The 23,115-nt window shown below is 37.8% G+C and overlaps 1 protein-coding gene across 2 annotated transcripts in view; it reads left to right on the forward strand.

Moving 5' to 3' along the window:
• The first annotated feature begins 9 nt into the window (after positions 1-9).
• RNF2 (ring finger protein 2) overlaps positions 10-23,115 on the forward strand; it is a 47,098-nt gene continuing 23,992 nt past the window's right edge. The window contains exon 1 of one of the 2 annotated variants that reach the window (XM_004688568.2): positions 10-239. The gene's annotated coding sequence lies outside the window, so the exon portion shown is untranslated. Of the gene's footprint in view, positions 240-450; positions 474-23,115 lie in introns of those variants that run through there. The other variant, XM_012729321.1, reaches the window with a different exon arrangement.

Here is a 23,115-nt window from a genome sequence, read left to right on the forward strand (position 1 = left end):
CCCCGGCCCGCGCCTCCGCCCCCAGCTCGCTCGCTCCTTCCCGCCCTCCCCGCGGCGCCGGCCGAGCCGGCTTCCCCTCGGTCTCTCATGAATATTGAGCGGCCCCTGTTGTATTTCCCGAGCTCCATTGCGGAAGCCCAGGCTCGCCATATTGTGCGGCGGCGCCGGCGGCCGCGGCGGCTGGTATCCGAGTCTAGCGCTGGCCGTGGCCAGCGGAGCCCGAGCGGGGGCCGGAGCCGGTAAGTGGAAGCGGGGAGGGCAGGGCGCGCGGCGGCAGCCGGGACGTGTGCCCGCTCGACCGGGCGCGGGCGGTGACGCGACCCCGGGCCGGGGGGGCGGTGTGTCTGTGTGTCCGCGGGGGCGTGAAGGGAGATGGCGCCGACGCCCCCGGCCGCTGTCGGGCTGAGACGCGGGGGAGGCGGCTTCTTATTGTTCGGGTTCCTTCGAGGGTCTTGGCGGGGGTGCTGAGTCGGGTCTGTTGGGGACCCGCAGGAGAATCTCTGGGGTTTCCCCTTGGCGGGGACCCCCTAGCTGCCCTTCGGCGCGGAGGCGGGGGCTGCGGCACTGGGAAGGGGCCCGGCTTCCGTCGACCCCCCTCGGGTGAACGCGCGGAATGCGGGGTTTCTCTCCGAGTTCTCCTCCCAGCCGGGGGTGTGTGTCTGCGGCGTGGGGGTGGGGTCGGGCGCTTTGTGCTGAGTCCCCTCTCTGCCCCACTGCGGGGTCGGGGTTCCGTGTGGACTGCGGGAGACCCCCTGTGCTGAAACATTCCTGGAGTGCCCCGGCCCGCTCGGGAGTATCTGTTGCTGCTTTCCAAAACCGCGAGGTGGCCCGGGAGGGGCCCCGGGTCGTAGGGGGAGGGGGTGTCTTGGTGTTTTTTTGTAGGAAGCTTCGCGTTTTGAACCTAGTGGTCTACGCCGGGGTCTTCGGTACCCGGTGTCGACGGGGAGCCCTGGTCGTGGTTGTCAGGATCATTTACCGCCTTCCTGCTCCCAAAGATACTGTTAGTAAAAATTGATCTCTCCCTCTTTGAGGTTCATTCCTGTTATTTGCCCGCTAAGACCAGTTACAGGTTTAGCTCCTTGAAGCCTTTTGGGATATCTGTTTGGCTGTCAGAAGTTTGGAGAATGTGTGCTTTTACGTTGTAAAAACGGTTTGACAATCTCACAGTTCCCTTAAGGTGTGTAAAGAAATTTGGTTACCGTGAAAGGATCGGTTTGCTATCCTTATTAGTGTACTTGATTTCTTTTAAAAACTGAATTCAGACATGGTTTCAGTGTTTCAAACTAAGAATTGTTTAAAGCTAGTGGGTGCTTGATTTGTATTACATAATCTATCCTTTTGGTAGTTCCAAGGCAATTAGCTGAAATACTTAGTGTATTGGCAAATTATCTTCTTTCTCTGTGTTAGGGTATAGCTGTTGAATATTTTGATAACGTAGATTGGTTCTTACAGTGACGTTTGACCCTTTGATTTATAAAGAAATTAAAGGAAAACAATACAACTGTTGGTTGTTTCCTTCCCCCCTTGAAATTTCTGCTGTCAAAATCAACAGGTATCTTTTAAAATCTCTACTGTGCATTTCACATTTTTTAGCAAAAGAATGGATATGTGTATAAAGATTCCATTTTCCAGGGATAGCACTGCAAATATAGGTACTAATTTTTCCTGAGGATTTGAGTACTTCTTCAGAAACTCTTGTGCAATCCACATTTGAGGTTAATTATGGAAGGTGTGAGAGTGGAATGGAGAATTTTATTAAGGAAAACTGCCTGAGTAGGCTACTCCATTTGAGCATTTGAAAAATGTGCTTATGTTCTCAAATGTGCTGCTTAGTAAAATTTCAAATTAGAGTCACTAATAATGAGGACAGGACAGACATTCAAAATTGAGAAGTTTGAATTTTGCGTGTGTGGAGGACACGAACAGTTAAACACTCCCATGTTTGTGTGGATAGAAATGTAGGGCAGATCAGCAAATGTCTTTGGAATTTCATGTCTCTTACTGACCTTCAGTGTGCGTGTCAGGTCTATCTTTTTATTATGATTTGCTTATGGTTTGTGTTTATAATAGGCAGTCTTTGGGGTAAATGTGATGTATGTCTAATGAATAATATATAGCCAGATGTTTCAGTGACAGTTTCATTTCTGTACATTAGCAAAGAAGCATAATTTCTTCTGGCAAGAGACATTAAAAGGCACTTTATTGAAATTATGGCAGCATTTCTAGTATGACTTAAAGTACCTTATAATTTGTAAGAACTCATTTATTAAATCGTGAGAAACTTAAACATTTCACAGGTTTTGAAAAAGGAAAAATTATTGAGTTAAATTTTGCTCAAAACAGATCTATACTTAATTTTTGACTAGTGTTTATTGTCCATGTTGTGGAAGAGCCTGTCATCAGATACCAGTTTTATTAATTTTCTTTTTTCCCACTTCTCTGAAATTTAATTTACAGAAGATTACATTATTGAATATTTATTTACATTTAACAGTGGGCCCCTTATAATCTGGGATACATATTAACTATATGCATTCCCTGTTTCCCCTTTTGTAGGTATTGTGAGAAGGCTCCTCTGTTTCACTTGTAAGGAATCCAGTTTAGTTGATTTTTACATGGATATACTGACAGCGGTGTTATGGCTTTTGATCCTTACTTAAGTAAAGGCTCCATAGACTGGAGTGGGGTGATGAGCCCTGGTTTCACAGATGTTAAGTGGTTAGGTGGCTCATTGTCCAGTTTGGTGCTGTATGGGGGGACTCTAGTAGAACTAACCATGGACTTTAAAGGTTAGACTTTCTTTCATGGTCTTTGCCTTACAGTGGTTAGGCAGGTATGTCTAGACCTAGTGATAGGTCCTTGTGGATGCTTGGCAGCTATGTACATAGCTAAAACTTACCAGAGATTCCTGTTGACTGAATTTGCCTTCTCACATTTCATTTAGAGAGAATGTATTAATAACGTTTGCTGCTTCTACATAGCTACCATTTTGTTAAAATAAAAGAAACAACAACAGTTTATTAAGTGCAGTAATGAAAAATTGTTGAAATTAACCTCAGGTTAAATTGTCCAATGAGGCCTTCTGGTGGCACAAGGGGTTAAGTCTCAGCACTGTGAAGCCGTCTGCTACCACTACAACATGGGTTTGATCCCTGGTCAGGGAGTTAAGCTATGTGGTGCAGCAGACCTCTCCTGTCTTACCCACTGTTCCCTCAGTATATTTCATTCAGTCCACCTGTTCTGTTCCCCAATTGGTCTCTGGTGAATCCTCTTGACCCCACCCCACATCTCTGGCCTATAACCCAGTTTTGTATGCATAAATAGATATTTAATCCGCTGCCCTCCCTGGTGGTGCAGCGGATTAAAGCACCACACTAGGAAGCTAATGACACTTCAGTATGGAGGTGATCCACATGGCACAGCAGACTTCTCCTGACTCGCCCACTGCTCCCCTCAGCAGTGCACTTCGTCAGTCCCCACTGTACTTCGTTCTGCTCCCCACTCTGTCTCTGGTGAATCCTTTCACTGTCCCTGCACCTCTGGCCTGTACCCCAGTTCTCTATGCATAAATAAATAAATCTTTAAAAAAATAAATTTTCCAATGAGGGCATTTCATATGGTAATATACCATAAGGAAAAAAAAATCAAAAGCTTTTGGTCATTTGTTTTCAACGGTTGTGTTAGTATGGGCTCTTCTATAAGGGAGAATTTCTGTTTATTTCTGTGCAGTATTTTATGAAGAAGTCAGAGTCTAAATTAGTGTGTAAAATGAAAATCACATGTAATAAGAAATTATGTTTGAAAATCCTTGAGGAAGGGAGAAAAGCATACCAATAAGTCAGCTCAGCTTCAATTTTGAAACTGATGGCCCTTTCCTTTTTGAACTCTAGATGAAATAGTTACCTTACATTTAGGGACTCTGTTGAGCAGTAGCAAAAAAAAAAAATGTCTTTAAATAACGCCATTTATTGGCATATTCAGTAGGCCATTTATTTAGTATGACATCATGCTCACAGTAGGATCTGAGGCCACTGAGGAATAGCAGATTATCTCTTAGTCCCGTACATTCTCAGTATATGTACTCTGGTAAAAGGAGTTACACATGTGTGCTTGGACTTGCTTACATTATTTAAATATTTTGCATTCCCTCTATTTTCCTTCCAAGTTGGATACTTCAAATCACAAAGTTTAATGACTTAAGCTTCACTGTAACAAAAAAAAAAAATAGGGCTTTGTTATCCTTAATCAAAATAATTTTTATTTGTCAGAATAGCACTTGCTTTAGTTCCCCCTGTTTGGAGCAGCAAGCATTTCAGAGAAGGGCAGTTATAATCATCAAAGGGCAGTTATAATCATTGTATTTAACCAGTAGAGGAAACAAACTTCAATAAGTGTTTTTAACAGAGAGGATTTAATATAGGGAGCTGGTTGAATAGGTGTAATACTAAAAAGAGAACATTTCAGTAGTCAGCCTTTAAGAGCTCAGAGAAGAGAGGTTCCAGGAGCCTGGTTGTGGACCTGGTCAGCAGTGCTCAACTACTGCTACCTCTCATGAAGGAGGTAGAGGGTCTCAGTTCTGGGAGAATGAAAGGAGCTCTAACCTGGAGCTAATTGCTGCTGCCAGGAACTGGAAGAAAATCACCTGTCCTCTCTCCTTGCTTTCCAGTCTCCTTTTATTAATAGCATTCACAAAACCTAACAGGAAGCTTTCTGGCAGAAGAGTTGGTGACAAATAGTTGTATATGGAGCAGAGTTTAGAGTGGTGGTTTTGGAGTTGAAAGACAATGAATGACCTGCACAAAAAGTGTAGGTTTTAAGGTACAGTGATTTAAATAAGGTACATTGATTTAAATTGCCATTTCAAGAAACATTTATTGAATATCTTCTGTATGAGGGACTCTGTGCTAGGAATTAGCACTCAAAAAATGAATAAGGCTTCAGGAATTTACAATGTGAGACTGACAAACTGCCACACAATGTGTTAAATGCAGTAACAGATGAATGATGGGCTTTGGGAACCTACAGGACATAGCAAACTATTTGCCTGTTCTCTACCTAGGTAAACTTAATGACTACTGATTTTCTTTTGTATCTTGATCAATACTCAATTTCATCTTCTCTAACTGAATGTGTTCAGCCAAATGCTAAGAAAACTATCTCTGATGCCTCAGTATTGTCATGTAATTCTAACAGTTAAAGCTTCTCTGTATACTTTATATAAACTCATCTAGATTATAAAGATCATCCATTTTTGGCACTTTTATCCTAGTCTAGAACTTGCACATAGATGTTTGAGAAATAATGGGAATTAAAGTACTGTTCCCCTTTGCAACCATTGTTTCTTCCTCAAATGTTTATTAGAAAATAGTTTGGTGAATTTATTATTTGATATTATGGATGTGAATATTGAGAGATGAGATTAATCAGTTAATTTGCAATTGTTAATAACAGTTGCTGATCTGGAATCTGAGTTGGAAGTCATACTTTAGATTTTTGATGTGCTCTACTCCAAAACCAACAATATTGGCAGGGGATTCCTTTTGATACCTAAATAAATATCTTCTGCTTATTTTTTTAGTTTGGTGATCCACATTTTCAGTTACCTCTTCCCAGGAAGGACAAGACAGAAGTCCCTATGAAAACTCACACAGTTTCTTTATTTTATTCTTTTTAGTTGTCTACTCTGTCTTCTTTTTTCTCCTCCCTTTGTTGATTACCAGTACCTCTCTCAACTATTGTGAAGTGTGCAAATCTTTCGTAATTCATTTTGATGTCTTTAGAAGTATCCTCATTTCCCACACAATATATACATTGTTAATTTAATCTAAAAATGATTCTTTTAAAGAGATGTATACTGCCTGTACTCTAGTTCTGTATGCATAGATAAATAAATCTTAAAAAATTGTTAAAAAAAAAGATGAATGCCTCCATGTCAATAATTTCATTAAACCCTCATTATTTATACTTCTACTACATAAAGTCTAATTCAGTTCTGGATCTGAAGCCTTGGAATCCAGCCATGTCTTATAGAAGGCTTTACTGTATTACAGGAGTAGAACTTTGTGTAGTATAAGGAGCTTCTGAATTGAAGGTAAGAGGCCTTTTTTTTTAGGTCTGGTTCCACTACTAGCAAAATTCTCAGGCTGTTTTTATTTTTAAAAAATGCCACCCTCATTTGCCCTCCCTGGGGGCGCAGCAGGTTAAAGCACAGCACTGAGAAGTTAAAGCCACTTCTGCATGAGTTCGATTCCCGCCTGCCCCCGGAGGTGACCACATGGCGTGGCAGACCTCTCCTGACCCACCCACTGCTCCCCTCAGCAATGTACTTCGTCGATCTGCCTGTTCTGTTACCCACTCTGTCTCTGGTGAAGCCTCTCGCCACCCCTGAGCCTCAGGCCTGTACCCCAATTCTGTATGCACAAATAAATAAAATCTTAAAAAAAAAATTTCTCTAATAAACTTGATTGTATTTAAATAGAGGTCCATTTAACAGTTGAAGTTAATGGGTGATAATTTATGATTGTAGTTACCTGATATTTTTCACCCAGAAGTTTTAATAACTTTTGAAAAATTAGTAACAGTTTTATGCAAGTTAGATAACATGTTTACTAATGCCAGTTTAATTTATTCTAAAACCTTTTGGGTAATCTGTGCCAGTGAGTGAAAAGTTCCAGAGAGTAAATAAGCTACCATTCATTGCTTAAATGTATGTTTTTAGTTTTAATTCCATTGTTCAGTAAACTTTCAAAAGTAACTTGAGAGCTAAGAATGGGGGCAATGCATTAATTACTACATTCTTTTATCAAATGTCACAATTTCCAATTGCCACTTCCTTAATAGTTTTCATTATTTTTAATTTTGGAAAATTTAAGGATCAGGAAAAAAACTTTTTTATTATTCAATTTTAATTGCTCTTAAGTCTTGATAATTTCTTTTTGTTTTTTCCTTTAGTTTTTGAGTTTTACTTTGTTTAAAACATAGTTTTAATTGTATTTTATATAGATTTAAATTGATGTAGATTTAAATTTATGTATATTTGAAAACCTAACCTTAGATAATCATTTTCTATGCTATAACCAACTTGGTGACTTTTTCTATTGCATATTTCAAGTAGGTGTACCTAAAACCACTTCATTATGGTTGGACTCTAAGATTCCCTTTAACTTTTTATTCATGTTAAAATTAGGGAGGTCCAGCACTCACTGTGGCAGCTGATGGAAGCAATTAGCAAGCAGTATCCATTGTTTTCATAAGTTTACTTTCTAAAAATGAATGTAATTGTCTTTGATTGTTCTTGATCTGAAGAGATCTCTAACGGTGCACAAGTAGTCTATTATTCTGGAATTTTGTACTTATTTTCTTTTATATGGCTCTTTCACTACCCAAACCTAATGTGAGTTTCATTAGCTTCTCAAAGGGGGAAGGGAGGCTGTGGATTCAGAAAAGTTAAGTAAGAACCATGTATTTAGATGATTTTGTTTAAAGTAGAGGCAGGAGGTAAATGGCTTTAAAAGTGCCTGAAAACAGTATCTGCTGTATTAAGTAAATGTCAGTTTCCCTTTGTTCATTGTTCAGTTAGTTATATGAACTCAGTTTTGCTTTAGAGAGAATGAATTTTGCTACTTTAACTGCTCAAGTTTTTATTACAGTTTTCCCTTTTTAGCAGTGATTATTTGACTCAAATTAAGATCATCACAGTCTAATTGCTAGTAAGTAGCTTTGCCCTAATAGATGTTAATATATTGAAATGTGAATATACAAATATGTGTATATTTTAATTGCTATTAAGGATCTCTATACTAATGAACAGTAAAATTATACATATACACATCACCTAAAACATTCTGATTTTATAGAGGTTTACTGTCTTACTGATAAGCACAGATTTTAGCAAAAAGTTTTAAAACAAGGTACCCTGGTGTTTATCACACAGGGTAAATTTTTCTTTTCCAGAAAAATAACCACTACAAGCAATATTAACAGCCAAATTGGAATTCAGGGGACCTCAGTTCTCATTTTGGCTTCTTAGGACAATTCCAAATGGTAAAATGATTTCCTCTTTCTCTTCTGACCTTCCTTTGTCTCCTTGGTTTCTGCAATCAAAGTTTAAAACTGGAAAAAGTAACTCTTGAATTTCAAAGGCCAGGATCTTGGAAGAAGCAGCGTAGAAAAAAAACCAAAAGCTTTAAAGATAAAAATGGCTTACAGTTCTGATAAAACTAAAGATTGGCAAAATTCACAAAAGCAGTACAAATTCTGGCACAGCTCATATATACTAGAAATCAAAGAGTTGAAAAATGAAGGCTACTCTAACAAACTCTATTTTACCTGCCATAGAACATAACTTTACCTAGCAAAATGATGCAGTTTGCACAGATGCAAACTGGTAACCTCTCATTCATCATTTCACCTTACAAATATTTGTAGTCACTGTATGTGGCACTGGTCATTGTTACGATTGAAGAAATTTCTCGATGTTGATGTTACAGTGAATGTCTCTATGCTGATGACATTATTGAGGTAGTACGTTTGCTTCAGTCTGTAAGCATGGCCTTCTCAGTCAAACAACATGGATTGCTCGCTTGCTTCTTAAATCTTGGCTTGATTTCTTTATCAAATGACAGTGGTAGGGTGGTTAGGATTAGTCAGGATTTTTTGAAAAGGGCTAACTACACTATAAATGGTATCTAATAATAGCATTATTTTTCTAGGTCTTGGAATTACTGGCTTTTTTTTTTTTTTTTAAATCTTTATAAGTGATTGCCTAGCTGCTTTCTCAAGGGGTTGCATTGCTGTTAGAATGCAGATGCATTTCTTTCTTTTTTTTAAAAAAAGATTTATTTGTGCATACAGAACTGGGGTACAGGCCAGAGGTGCAGGAGCCGTGAGAGGCTTCACTAGAGACAGTGGGGAGCAGAACAGGCAGATCGACGAAGTATACTGTGGAGAGGAGCAGCGGGCGGGTGAGGAGAGGTCTGGCGAGCCATGTGGATCTCCTCCTGGCAGGCGGGATCGAACTCATGCGGAAGTGGCTTTAGCTTCTTAGTGCTGTGCTTTAACCTGCTGTGCCACCAGGGAGGGCCGCAGATGCATTTCTTAAGTGCTCTCTCTTACCTTTATCAATCTAAGGATTTTCTTTGTCACTACCTCACCATGTTTTTAAATTTTTTAACAGGATATGCCCTCCCCAGAAACATAGAATCTTATGGTATATTTTCTTTGACACAAGAGAATGTGGCTGTGACTTCCGATATTGTTACTTGCTAAATCTAATGTGATTTACAAGTAACTCTTGCTTATGTTGGAAATTTCTCTTCCCAGTAAAGGATAACAGCCTTGATACATACCATTTTTCAAAAGCTGTTAACTTCTAGCCTTTGGTGCTTAGACTAAGTTGGCAGTTCTTTGACTCCTCTTTTTTACCTTTGTCACTAATTATAAACTTTTTAAACTTTATGCCTTAGTTGTATTTTATCTCAGAGATAAATATTAATTGGTCTGTGCCATTTAATCTACAATTATCTGTTGGGGGCTAACAATGTGTGCTAATGGCATAGACTAATAGTCCAAGCCAGTAGTAAACTGGGTATTGTTACCCAATTGGTTATTTATAGTTTCTTGTAATCTGGGTAAGGCTGTAAAATGAAGTTGATCGTCTCCCTTTCTTTACTTGAATTTTTTTCTACTCTTCTCAGGAAATTATTAATATCTGTTCCCTTATTCTAAAAATGTATTTAGTTTGTGGTGTAGCAGGTATGTAGTCAGGGCTGAAAGCCTAGATTATGCCAAACTATTAATGAGTCAGTAACAATGGCAGTAGGTACTAGATTCAAATAATTGGATGAAACAGTAGACTGGAAGGGAATCAGAGATTAAGAGTTACAAAATCTAGACTGGTAGATTAGTACCAGAAGATAAAGTACCAGTATAAGGAATATTGTTTCAGAGGAACAGAAAATTAATAAGAGTTCAGGAAATCAGCAAAAATGGATCATTCTGATCAAATGGGTCCAAAAATAAATACAAGACGGAAAGATAAAACTCATATATATATAGATATATATATATATTCATATCTATCTATCTATCTATATATATCTATATATATATCTATATCTGTCTATCTATCTATATATATAGATATAGATATATATATAGATAGCCTGTAGTGCTGTAGTGTGAGGGATACCAGTTCAGAGGAAAATTTCAGGTAGCCCACTTTAAAAAGTATATTAACAAGCAAGACAAATGCAAAGAAGTATAGTAACAATCTTCTTTAAGACAAAGGGGGAAAATGCAGAAAGCCCTGGTTGTGACTTGGAATGCTAGATATGTGCACTTTAACACACAATATATCTCTCTCACTTTCTTTGAAAAGAATAGAGAAAAGGCTTGTGGTTATTTAAAGTATTGAAGTTGAAAGAAATTACTAAAAGTAGAATACTCTTTACTCAGGGGTCTGACTGTCTTTTGACATTGTATTGTTAAGGACATTAAAGCAAACTTTGATCAATAGAATATTAGAACTAAGAGGACTCTTGTTACCTAATATAAAATCTTAAATTTATAAATAAGGAAACTGGATCCTCAAATAAAGTGACTAGTTCTGGTTCACCTAAGAATTTAGAAGTAGAGCACTTCCTTACTCTTAGAGTATATTTATTAAAAATTGGTGGCCACTATTTCTATAATCCACATTCCTATAATCAAGTTTTCTCCACCTAGTGGCAAAATACATGTTTGCAAGACCACATACAACCAGGGAGAAAACTGCTACCAGGAACTTCATTGCTACTTTTGAGGAAGAGTCATTTCATGATAGTTGTACTGCTTTTTGCAAAGGGAAAGGAATAGTGTGCTTCATGCTTACTTTCATATTTCTTTTTTTTTATATGAAATTACTTTCATCTATCATATTTCACAATAAGGACTTCTTAAACTTTATACGTGAGCAGGCAACATATTACGTGAGCAGGCAACATATTGTTGACACCATATGGAGTTAGTAACCTTATGTTTTAGACTTTTCATACACATTATTTAAGTATGTTACATGTAAATATTCAGGTATATAATTTTCTTCTCTTCCTGTCCTTATTATGACTTTTAAAAGGTAGCATGGTAACTTCATCAATAAAAAGAAACGGACAAAACAGTAAATGTCTTCCCTGGTAGCTGCATCAGGTTAAATCGCAGCACTGTGAAGCTATTGCAGCCTCTGTGCTATGAGTTCTATTCCCGGCCAGAGAGCTGACCCATGTGGCGTGGCAGACCTCTCCTAACCCGCCCACTGCTCCCCTCAGCAGTGTATTTCGGTCAGTCTGCCTGTTGTGCTCCCCTCTGTCTCTGGTGGATCCTCTCATCCCCTAAACTCTGACATGTACCCCAGTTCTGTATGTACTAATAAATAAATCTTTAAAACAAAACCCATATATGATTGGAGAAGTGGCCAGTTAAATGGGGGTCAGAGAGAACCAGATCCTGACTTCATCAAGGTAAAAAATAAAACATTGAAAGTATTACAAAAAGTGCTGGTTGGATGGTGGATTTTTCAGTTTTGTAGTACTGATAATCTTTCCAACAAACATGGAGAAAAAGAAATAATTAAAAAATGTAAAATATAAAAATCTATGGCCTGAAGCAGTCAAAGACAAAAGGCAAATTGGGGGAAATTGTTCAACACTCTTGTCAGGCCAAGGTCAATCAGTTTTAACAGAAAAGTTCTTAAAATTGAAAATAATATGAATATGTAATTTATGAAAGAAAGAATAGCCAGTAAGGCTATGAAAAGATACTTAGGTTTACAAATGATTAAAGCCTTGCAAATTAAAACAACAATGAAGTATAATTTTCTACCTAGTGGATGGGCAGGCTTTGAAAAAAATTGTTGCTATTCTTCAACTGATGGAAGGATTAATTGTTACAGTAATTTTGTAGTATTCGTCAGATTACAAAAATTAAAATTACTTGCCTTTATATCCAATAGTTTTGCTTCAATATGTTTGCCTATGGTAACTGATTGTCAGTTAAAGTCAGCAAAACATACACTAAACCAATAAATGAATGAATGAATGGTGAACCATATATTTGTTATAGTGGGACAATTTTAGGAACTAAGAGTGTTTGGAAGTGCTATTTCTCTATGTGACTAGAACACTAGTCTTTAGCTAGAGCAGAGAATTCTCAAACTTTGCTGCATGTAAAAACCATCCAGTAGGCTTTTAACTGTACCAGATACCCCAGAGATAATGATTTAATTGCCCTGAAATGGAACCTTACTATCAGAATTGCTTAAAAGCTCCCCAGATGGTTCTTATATGAAGCCAAATTTGAGGAAATACTGTTTTATCTTTTGAGGGCATTTCAGTTTCTTTGGCAGGTAAGCTGAAGTTCCTTTTTTTCCTTTGCTTTCTTTCATTGTGTTTTTGGCTTTCTCTTGTTACTTTGGGATCAACTGGTATATTGGTTTTCTATTGCTGCTCTAACATATTGCTACAAAATAGTGGCTTAAAAATAACAGAAACTTATACAGTGTGTGACACCCAAATGTCCAAGGTGGATCTTAGGAAACTAAAATCTAATGTTAGAAGGTGTTTATTCCTTTTGGGGAGAATTTATGTCATTTTGTTTTCAAGTTTAAGGAGATTTCCTGAATTATCTTGGTTTGTGGTCCTTCCTCCACTTTTAAGCCACATTATATAGTATCTTCAGATTTCTGGCTTTGATACTACCATTGCCTCTTTCATCATGCCTCCTTTATATCACCTCTTATAAGGACCCTTGTGATTATACTGGGTCAAACCCAGATAATCTAGGATAATTCCCCATGTCAGGATTCTTAGGTGATCATATCTTTTGACATGAAGAAAGCATAGATTTTGGGCATTAGGATGAGGACACTTTTGGGGGCCTGTTATTTTAATCTACCACAGTTGGAGACAGTTCAGAAGTCATTGAATATTTACAAATGGAAGATTTTAGTGTGTTATAAATTGATACCCTGTAGAAATCCAGAGTAAATTACTTTGACACAGTAAATTATGATTAATGCTTATTATCCCTCAGAAAGACTCTAGTTTCTTTTTAGAATATTTGGTTGTTGGAAAAGTCATAACACATTTTTGCTTGAAAAACAAAAATGTCATGACTTTTCTGACAACCCAGTATATGGGATAGGGTAAACTGACTTATTTTTATTACAATTAAAAACAATCATTGACAAAATCATATGAAATAGGCAAATTTCATACCTTGATTTTTTTTTTTTAAAGATTTATTTATTTGTGCATACAGAACTGGGGTACAGGCCAGAGGCTCAGGGGCGGTGAGAGGCTTCACCAGAGACAGAGTGGGGAACAGAACAGGCAGATCAACGAAGTACACTGCTGAGGGGAGCAGCGGGCGGTTCAGGAGAGGTCTGCCACGCCATGTGGTCTCCTCCGGGGCAGGCGGGAATCGAACTCATGCGGAAGCGGCTTTAGATTCTCAGTGCTGTGCTTTAACCCGCTGCGCCACCAGGGAGGGCCTCATACCTTGATTTTTTTAAATAAGGTCTCAAGTTGCTAAATATATGGTCTGAGGTTCACCTGTAGGTTTCATCCTGAATGCTGATGACATATTTTTGAACCAGATTAACACTGAGGTAAGATAGAATAATTTGGAATAGTGCTTATCCTACACTTTTGAATTCACTTAAGAAGCCTGTCTGACATTTAAATCCTTTTCCCACATTTTCTTTTCACACTGCTTTTGTCTGGTTATAGTTATACTACTTTAAGTTGATATTTCTCACAGAACCTTTTGTAATTTAGGTGTGTTAATTTTTCTGGATACCTTGCATTGACCTTACTTGCAACAAGTCCAAAACTCAGTCTAATCTTTTGTCCCTTTATATTTTCTTGTGCATTTAAAATTTTTTTTATTTATATATTTTACATCTTTTTTCTTTCTTCTTCTTCTTTTTTTTTATTTAACAATGTTTGCTTTCTTTACTCAGGTATAGTCCCCATAGAGTTTCCATCACCAGTGCACCAACACCATAGTTGCTTGTTCTATTTCGGCCCTCATTTTGATCCCGCCCCCCCCCCCAGCCGAATGTCTGGTTTATAGTTATCTATTTATTTTTGTTTTGTTATTTTTTTTAATTGTTAATCATTTTTCGTTAATACATTATTTGGTTCCCTGTTGTTCTCTCATAAGTGAAACCATTCAATATTTTCGTTTTCCTTCTGGTTTATTTCACTAAGCAAATCTCTTTTATCCATGTTGCTGTGCATGGCATTTGTTTATCTTTTTTTTTGATAGCTGATTATATTCCATTGTGTATGTATACCACATCTTGATCCAGTTATCTATTTTTAGGTATTTGAATTGTTTCCAAGTTTTACCTACTATAAGTAGTGCTGCCATAAACACAGGGGTACAGTTTTCCTTTTGAATTAGTGTTTTGTGTCCTTTGGGTATATCCCTATGAGTGGAATTGCTGGGTCACATAGTAGCTACACTTTCAGTAGTCTGAGACCTCCATACAGCTTTCCTTAGTGATTGGAGGCGTTTGCATTCCCACCAGCAATGTAGGAGAGTTCCTTTTTCTCCACATCCTCACCAGCATTAATTGTTGCTAGTTTTAATATGTGCCATTCTCACTGGTGTAAGGTGACACCTCATTGTGGTTTTGACTTGCGTTTCCCTGATTATGAGGGATGCTCAACATTTTTTTCCATATGTCTGCTTGACATTTCCTCTTTGGAGAAATGCCTTTTTAGTTCTGCCCATTTTTGAGTGGATTGTTTCCTTGTTTTTGTTGAGTCCTTTGAGTTCTTTGCATAGCTTTGTGATCAGTCCCTTATCAGTTGTATGGAGTACAAAAATTTTCTCTCAACCAGTAGGGTGTGTCTGTTTTGGTTACTGTTTCTTTTGCTGTACAGAAACTTTTTAGTTTGATGTAATTCCAGCTGTTTATCTTTTCCTTTACTTTCTTTGGAGAATGAATCTTTAAAGGTGTTACTGAGATGTGTGTCTTACAGTGTTACACCTAGATTATTTTCTATGTTTTATGGTTTCGGGGCTTACGTTCATATTTTTAATCCATTTTGAGTTGATTTTTGTGCATGATGTGAGGTAGAGGTCTAGTTTTATTCTTTTGTTTATATTGGTCTATTTTTCCCAGCGCAATTTACTGGACAAGCTGTCCTTGTTCCATTGCAAGTTCTTTTCTGCATTGCCACAGATTAGTTGTCTATATGTGGGGCTTTATTACCGGGCTTTCTGGTTGGGTCCATTTGCCTATCTGTTTTTGTTCCAGTACTACAATGTTTAAATTATGGATTTGTAGTATAGTTTGAAGTCTGGGAGTGTGATACCTCCATTTTCTTTTGTTTTAATCAGGAGAGGTTTGGCTATTTGTGGGTTTATTTTGTTTTGTGGCTGAATAAGAATTTCATCAATATTCTGTCTCCTTGAAGAATGTCATTGAAATTTTTACTGGAATAGTGTTCAGTCTGTAAATTGATTTTGGTAGGATGGCCATTTTAATAGTGTTGACTCCTCCTATCCATGAGCAGGGGATAGGTGTCTTTCCATTTATTTGTGTCTTTATTTCTTTTAATAATGTTTTATACTTTTTTTGGTAGAAGTCTTTCAATTCTTTTGCTAGGTTTATTCCAAGTATTTGATTTTTTTGTTGTTGTTTTGTTACAGGGTAGCCCAGAGTTGACTGGGCCGCCTGCCTGTGAGGCCTCACCCACGCCCTCACAATTCAGTTATACTGCAGGTACACACAAAAGGGTCAACAATGGGTTTATTTACAAAAGGGGAAAGGAATAGGAAACAACCCAGGGAAAGAGAGCAGGAAACAAAGTAACTGGAATACCTTACCCCTAGGCTGACTGAACACACAGTCATGGGGTCAGGAGAGCTGCTTCCCAAGCGAGAGCAAGAAATGCAGTCGTGCCCTATTTATCCCCCAAATGTCCCAGAATTCCTGCTAGCTCCGCCCTTGGGTCCTCACCGTTCTCTCCCTGGTACTGCTGGGAATTGTAGTTTCCAATCACTGGAGTAGGGGGTAGATCCAGAAAGCTGGAGTAGGGGATGGAGTCCATAAGACTCTGCAGAGTTCCTTTAGGACATCCTTCCCCTTAACAGTTTCAGTTATAAAAGGGATGGTTTTCTTGATTTCTTCCTCAGATTGATTGTGTATAGGAAGGCTGCTGATTTATTCTGCGTTGATATTGTATCCTACTTTACTAAACAGGTTGATTGTTTTGATTATATTTTTCTGTAGAGTTTTTAGGATTTTTAGTGTATATTACATTGTCTGTAAATTGTGATGGTTTTACTTCTTTCCCTATTTGAATTCTTTGTATGTATTTCTCTTGTCTAAATGATCTGGTTAGGACTTCCAGTACTATATTAAAAAAGCAGTGTCAAGAATGCTCATCTTTGTCTTGTTCCTGATCTTAAAGGAATGGCTTTCACCTTTTCACCATTGAGAATAATATTGGCTGAGGGTCTTTCATATATGGCTTTTACCATGTTAAGGTATGTTTCTTCTGTTCCGAGAATTTCAAGGGCCTTCATCATAAGTGGAGATTGGGGCCCTCCCTGGCGGCACAATGGTTTACGACACAGCACTGCAAGCTAGCCATAGTCACTTCACTGCAAGTTCGATCCCTAGACCCAGAGGTGATCCACATGGTGTGGCAGACCTCTCCTGACCTGCCCGCTGCGCCCCTCAGCAGTGTACTTCATTGATCTGCCTTTTCTGTTGTCTGCTCTGTCTCTGATGAAACCTCTCCCCACCCCTGCACCTCTGGCATGTGCCCCAGTTCTGTACGAATAAATAAATTAGTCTTTGAAAAAATAAGTGGAGATTGAACTTTATTGAATGTTTTCTCATCATCTATTAATATGATTGTGTGGTTTTATTTTTGTTTTTGTTGATGTGTTGGATTACATTAATTGATTTTTTGCTGTTGAACCATCCTTGTGATCCTGGAATAAATCCCACTTGGTCATGGTGTATCCTTTTTATGCTTTGTTGGAGTCTGTTGGCAAGATTTTGTTGAGGATTTTTGCATCAGTGTTCATTAGAGAAACTGGTCTGTATTTTCCCTTATTTGGGTTGACTTTGGTTTTGGTATTAGTGTAATGTTGGCTTCATAGAATGTATTTGGTAGTAATCCTTTTTCAATTTTTTGAAAGAGTTTTTGTAGAATAGGCACTAATTCATTTCTGAATGTTTGGATAGAATTCATGTGTAAAGCCATCTGGTCCTGGGCTTTTGTTTTTGGGAGATGTTTTTAATTACTGCTTCTATTTCACTGCTTGTAATTTGTTTAGGTGTTCTTTTTCTTGTTTATCTAGCATCGGATGATTATATCGTTCTACAAATTTGTCCATCTCTTCTAAATTGTTGAACTTGTTTGCATATAAATGTTCATAGTAATCCCTGATTATTCTATTGATTTCAACTGAAATCATGCTGTGATTTCTCCTCTTGATTTTATTTGTTTGTGTCTTCTGTTTTTTTTGTCAGCCTGGCTAGAAGTTTGTCTATTTTGTTTATTTATTGGAGAACCAATTATTGGATTTGTTCAACTTTTGGGTTATTTTTCTAATTTCTCTTTGATTAATTTTGTTTCGATATTTAGTATTTCCTTCTACTGGTTTTTAGGATTTTATTGTTTTTTCTTTTTCTTTTTTTGAGATTGGATATTAGGTTGTTTCTTGATGTGAGCTTTATTGTTCTATACTTTCTTTACTGCCTTTGTTGCATCTCTTATACTCTTGAATGTGGTGTGTGTCCTTATTGTCATTCAACTCAAAGTAGTTTTTTTTTTTTTAAAGATTTATTTTTTCATACAGAACTGGGGTACAGGCCAGAGGCTCAGGGGCGGCGAGAGGCTTCACCAGAGACAGAGTAGGTAGCAGAACAGGCAGATCTACGAAGTACACTGCTGAGGGGAGCAGCGGGCGGGTCAGGAAGGGTCTGCCACGCCATGTGGTCACCTCCGGGGCAGGCGGGAATCGAACTCATGCGGAAGTGGCTTCAGCTTCTCAGTGCTGTGCTTTAACCCGCAGCGCCACCAGGGAGGGCCAACTCAAAGTAGTTTTTAATTTCTTCTTTGCTTTTTTTTTTTTTAAAGATTTATTTACTTATGCATGAAAGAACCTTGGGGTACAGGCCAGAGGTGTGGGGGTTGAGAGGATTCACCAGAGATAGAGTGGGGAGCAGAACAGGCAGATCTACTGAAATACACTGCTGAGGGGAGCAGTGGGCACATCAGGAGAGGGCACGCCACACCATGTGGGTCATCTCCTTGGCCTGGGATCGAACTCCTGCAGTAGCTGCGGATAGCTTCATAGTGCTATGCTTTAACCCCTTGTGCCACCAGGGAGGGCCTGATCTCTTTAATCCAGTGGTCTTCCAGTAGTGTGGATTTCACTCTTCCCATGATGTGGGAGGGTTCCTTGCTTCTTTTCATGGTTTACTTCTAGTTTGATGCCTTTATGATTGAAGAAGATTGTTGTTGATTTTGATCTTAACAAATCTGTTGATGTTTGTTTAATGGCTCAATATATGATTGATTCTGGAGAAAATTCTATATGCACTTGATAAGAAATGTGTACTTAAGTTTTTTTGGGTGTAGTGTCCTTATATATCTGTTAAGCCCATGAGGTCTTTGTCTTCATTTTGGTCTCTGTTGTCTTTATCTTTTATCTTGTTTATCTGTCCATTCATGAGACTGGATTGTTGAAGTCTCCTACTACATATGTATATTCTCTAATGTCTGTTTTCAGAGCTGACAATAGTTGTCATATATTTTGTTGTTCCTTCATTTGGTGAGCATGTGTTGATGAGTGTTACATCTTCCACCTTTGTCTCTTTTTATCTTTTTATTTTGACGTTATTTTTTTGATACATGTATAGCTTTTCCTGCCTTTTTGTCCATTTGCTTGTAATACTGTTTTACAACTTTTTACTTTATTTTTATTTTGTAATTAAGTGTATTTTGTTTAGACAGCAAAAGGTTTGGATTTTTTTTTAAATCCAGCCTGCTACTCTGTTTTTTTTTAATTGATGAATTTAGTCCAGTTACATTTAGAGTTCATATTGATATATGTTGGTGTTTGTATTTGCCATTTTGTCTTTTTGTAGGTTTATCCCTTACCTTATTCTTTTCTTACTCATTCCTCTGTGTTGGTTTTGCCTTTAGGAGTTCTTGTATTTCTTGGAGTGGGGGTTTAATTGTAATGAATTTATGGAGTTGCTTTTTGTCTGAGAAGGTCCTTATTTTTTCTTCATTTAGGATAGAGAGCTTTGCAGGGTAAAGTATTCTTGGTTGTCATTGAGTTTGTTGAATACGTCACTCCATTCCCTTCTTGCCCATACTGCTTCTTTGGAGAAGTCTGTCTGCCTGATGGATTTTCCTTTATAGGTTATCTTTTTCTTTTTCTCTTGCCAGCTACATTGTTTTTTCCTTGTCTTGTACTCCTGAAAGCTTTACTATTATGTGTCTTGCTGTAGTTTCCTTTCATTGTGGTAATTTGGTTTTCTTCTAACTTCTTGTATGTCTATTCATTTCCTTCTTCATACTTCGTAAGTTCTTTTCCATTATCTCCTTGGATAGATTCTTGGTTCCTTTGTCTCCTTACCTTCTGGGATTCCTATAATTTTTTTTTTCTTCATGGAGTCAGATAGTTCTCAAAGTGTTTCTTCACTATTTTTCTTTCATATTTCTCTTTCCTTTTCTTTTTTTATTTCTGTATCTTCGAGAGTACTGATTCATTCTTCCATTTCATCATTTCTGTTTACTTGCTTTTCCTTCAGTTTTTTTAGCTCCTCCATTAATCTTTTTGATCTGCATTTCTTTCATTTCCCTTTTTAGGGACTCAGTTTCATTCTTCAATTCCTTAATTATTTTCTCATACCGTTCTTAACTTTCATCATCTTTACTGTTTTTAATCATGCTAATTTTAAATTCTTTATATGGCAGGCAAAGAAGTTTTTCCATGTCATAGTTGTTGAGTTTTTTGATTTTCTTTTTGTGGTGTGCCCTTCCCCTTAGTGCTTGCTTGGTTATCTGTATTTTTCATCTCCCTGTTGTTTGTTTTCTAATTTTTTCTATGCATTGGGACATTGTGCTACAGGTATTGGTGGGCATCTCTTTGGCATGCTCCTGAGATGCTAGGAACTGGTGGCCCAATTGAGTCCAGCACTGTTAAACCAAACTTCACAAGGGAATGATGCTGTGGGTATGCAGGTGGGTGCTGACCCTGAAGATTCCTCCCTCTGTATTTACTTCATTCCACAAGGGCATCTTGGAGTCCCTGGCTTTGTTTCTGAGTCACCCCTCTCTCAGTTCCCAAGAAGGATCATGGGTTCACTGGGAGCCTGTCCTTCAACAGTGGCACAGGATTTTGCTTTCCTGGTGTGGTGTCCATTGTTCATTGTGATGGCTCATCCTTTCCCATTTTAATTTTTGTTTTTGTTTTTTTTTTTTTTTTTTTTTGGTGTGGTAAATATGTGTAAAATTTACTGTTTTTACATGTACACTTTAGTGGCATTAGTACATTGTTTCATATCACAACTATCTGTTTTCAGAACTTTTTCATCATTCCAAACTGAAAGTGTACACATTAATTCCCCATTCCCTCTTAATCTCAGCCTTTGGTAATTGTCATGATAGTGGACAGGGTGAGGGGCATCCCTCAAATCAGCCTGCTCAAAACAGGTTTCTCTGTCCACCACATAAAACATAAGCTCGTGCGAATGACCTTCAGTAGAAAATAATTTTAATACAATTAGTGTTCCATAGGAGAAGAGAATGATAGTTTTCAGATCAAACACCCAAGGTTGCCCTTCCCTTCCTGGGTAAATGCCCAGCCAAACAGGATTGGCCCAAAGCATAGCAGTAGCCACATGTTTGGGTACTGTAACTCTCCTCTTTTTCTCATTTCCTATGTAACATGTTTTCTGCATATCTCTGTATTTTACTTCATAAGTACTTTTTTAAACAGCCCTGGTGTAGACATTTTTGGTTTCTTATTTGAATTTGGTCAAAAATTTGACTTTCCTTCATGTCTATTGTCCACTGTAGCCTGAGTTGAGCTGTTTGTCTTAAATGCACATTTGATGTTGTCATTCCAGTGTCAGTCTTTACTGATACCTTTATGTAGAATGTTAGGCCTTCCTGACCTAGTCCATAGTTTTATTCTTCAGTTCCACTCTGTGTTACTCCCATCTTCGCTCTTTTCACACTTAAGAGCAACCTACGAAGCATTTACGAACCTACCATTTAAAGTTGCACCTTTGCTTGTAAGTTCTTCTGGACTGCTTTTCTTTCTTCAAGTGGGTAACTTCTGCTTCACCTTAAGTTGTCCTCTGTTTCTTTAGGAAGTCATTGCTGCGTTCTTCTCCATCATGTGACTGCTTCTTTGTGCTCTCATAACATTTACCCAAATTGTATTGAAAATATGTTCAAAGTCCACAAACCAATAAACTCTTGAAGGGTCTCATTTCCTAGCAATGCTTCCTAAACTCTTTTTCATTATGGATTTATGAGCTTCATATTAATATGGATAGGCAAAAGGACAGAATGAAAACATTAGAAAATGTGTGCATTTGTATTGGGGTAGGAGGAAATTTGTAGGCAGGTGTATGCTAAAGAGTAGTGTTAGAGGAGATGGTGATGAGTGATGGAAAGTATGCAAAGGGGTACTTACCACACTAAATTACTTAGATCTGTATTTTACTTTTTTAGAGATTTATTCATTTACTTATGCATACAAGAATTGGGGTGTAGGTCAGAGGTAAGGAAGGGGTCCATCAGCGATAGAATGGGGAGCAAAACAGGCAGATCTAGTACTGCAATACATTACTGAGGGAAGCAGTGGGAGAGACAGGAGAGGTCTATGGCACCATGTGGATTAGCTCTTGGGCCTGGGATCCCAAGGCCACAATGGTAGCTTAATAGGATTGAGACTTAACCCCTGTGCACCAGGGGGGCTCTAGATTGTATTTTAAGTGATGCTTATAAAATGTTTAAAATATTTATTTTCTTTTTAACAATAATCTGATTGTGTAGGCGCTAGAAAACATTGTTAGTAATATGGAGAAACTTAATTAACACCAAATAATGAAGATTTAACAAATCTTCTTTGAAAGGTTCTTGTTCTATATTCTACATTGTGATAAAGATATAATTCAATTATGAATTGATCATTGTTACTTTTTTCTTAAAGTAGCTATTAGATTACCAGAAAAGTATACTCAATACTCATTAAATGAGTATTTCAGATGTTTAATATGACAGATTTTTTTCAATCAAGAATACTTGCTTCGTGTCTTTAGAAGCCTACAGAAATTAGTGTCTGTCTTATAGCTGTAGCTTTAGATTAAATTGCTAAAAGTGGTTTTAATGAGTGATACTAGGGGCAGTATTACAGTAGCTGGCTTGGTCACTCAGAATTTATCATTTTTCTTGGTTTGCCTCATACTGAGTACATTTCTGAGATCTTTTGTATCCTATAAACAAACTTTTATAAATAAGTTTTACATATTTTTGTGCCTTTTTCCATCTCAGTTGCAATCCCCTTGGGTTTCCCATCACCATAGTCCAGTGCATTTCCCTCCCCACCACTGTTTTTGATCCCATTTCTCACTCCCCCCCCCACCAAATGTCTCTGGTATGTGGCTGTTCATCATTATCACAATTTTCTCACCTGTTCCGTTATATTCCTTATGAGAATAACCATCCGGTATTTTTCCTTTTCTTTCTGACTTATTTCACTAAGCATGACCTTTTCCAGCTCCATCCATGTTGCTGCAAAAGACATGTGTTTCTTTTTTTGGTTGCTGAGTAATATTCCAATGTGTATCATATCTTTTTAATCCAGTCATCCATTTTTGGGCATTTGGGCTGTTTCCATGTCTTTTGAATTGCGAATAAAGCAGCAATCAATATGAGGGTGCAGGTATCTTTTTGAATCAGTGTTTTTGTGTCTTTTGGGTGGATTTCTAGGAGTGGGATTGCTGGGTCGTAGGGAAGCTCCATGTTTAGCAGTTTGAGGAACCTCCAAACAGTTTTCCATAGTGGTTGTACTAGTTTGCAT

The sequence above is a fragment of the Condylura cristata genome, unplaced genomic scaffold, assembly GCF_000260355.1.
Source record: "Condylura cristata isolate star-nosed mole 26May11 unplaced genomic scaffold, ConCri1.0 scaffold00024, whole genome shotgun sequence".
NCBI classification, from domain to species: domain Eukaryota; kingdom Metazoa; phylum Chordata; class Mammalia; order Eulipotyphla; family Talpidae; genus Condylura; species Condylura cristata.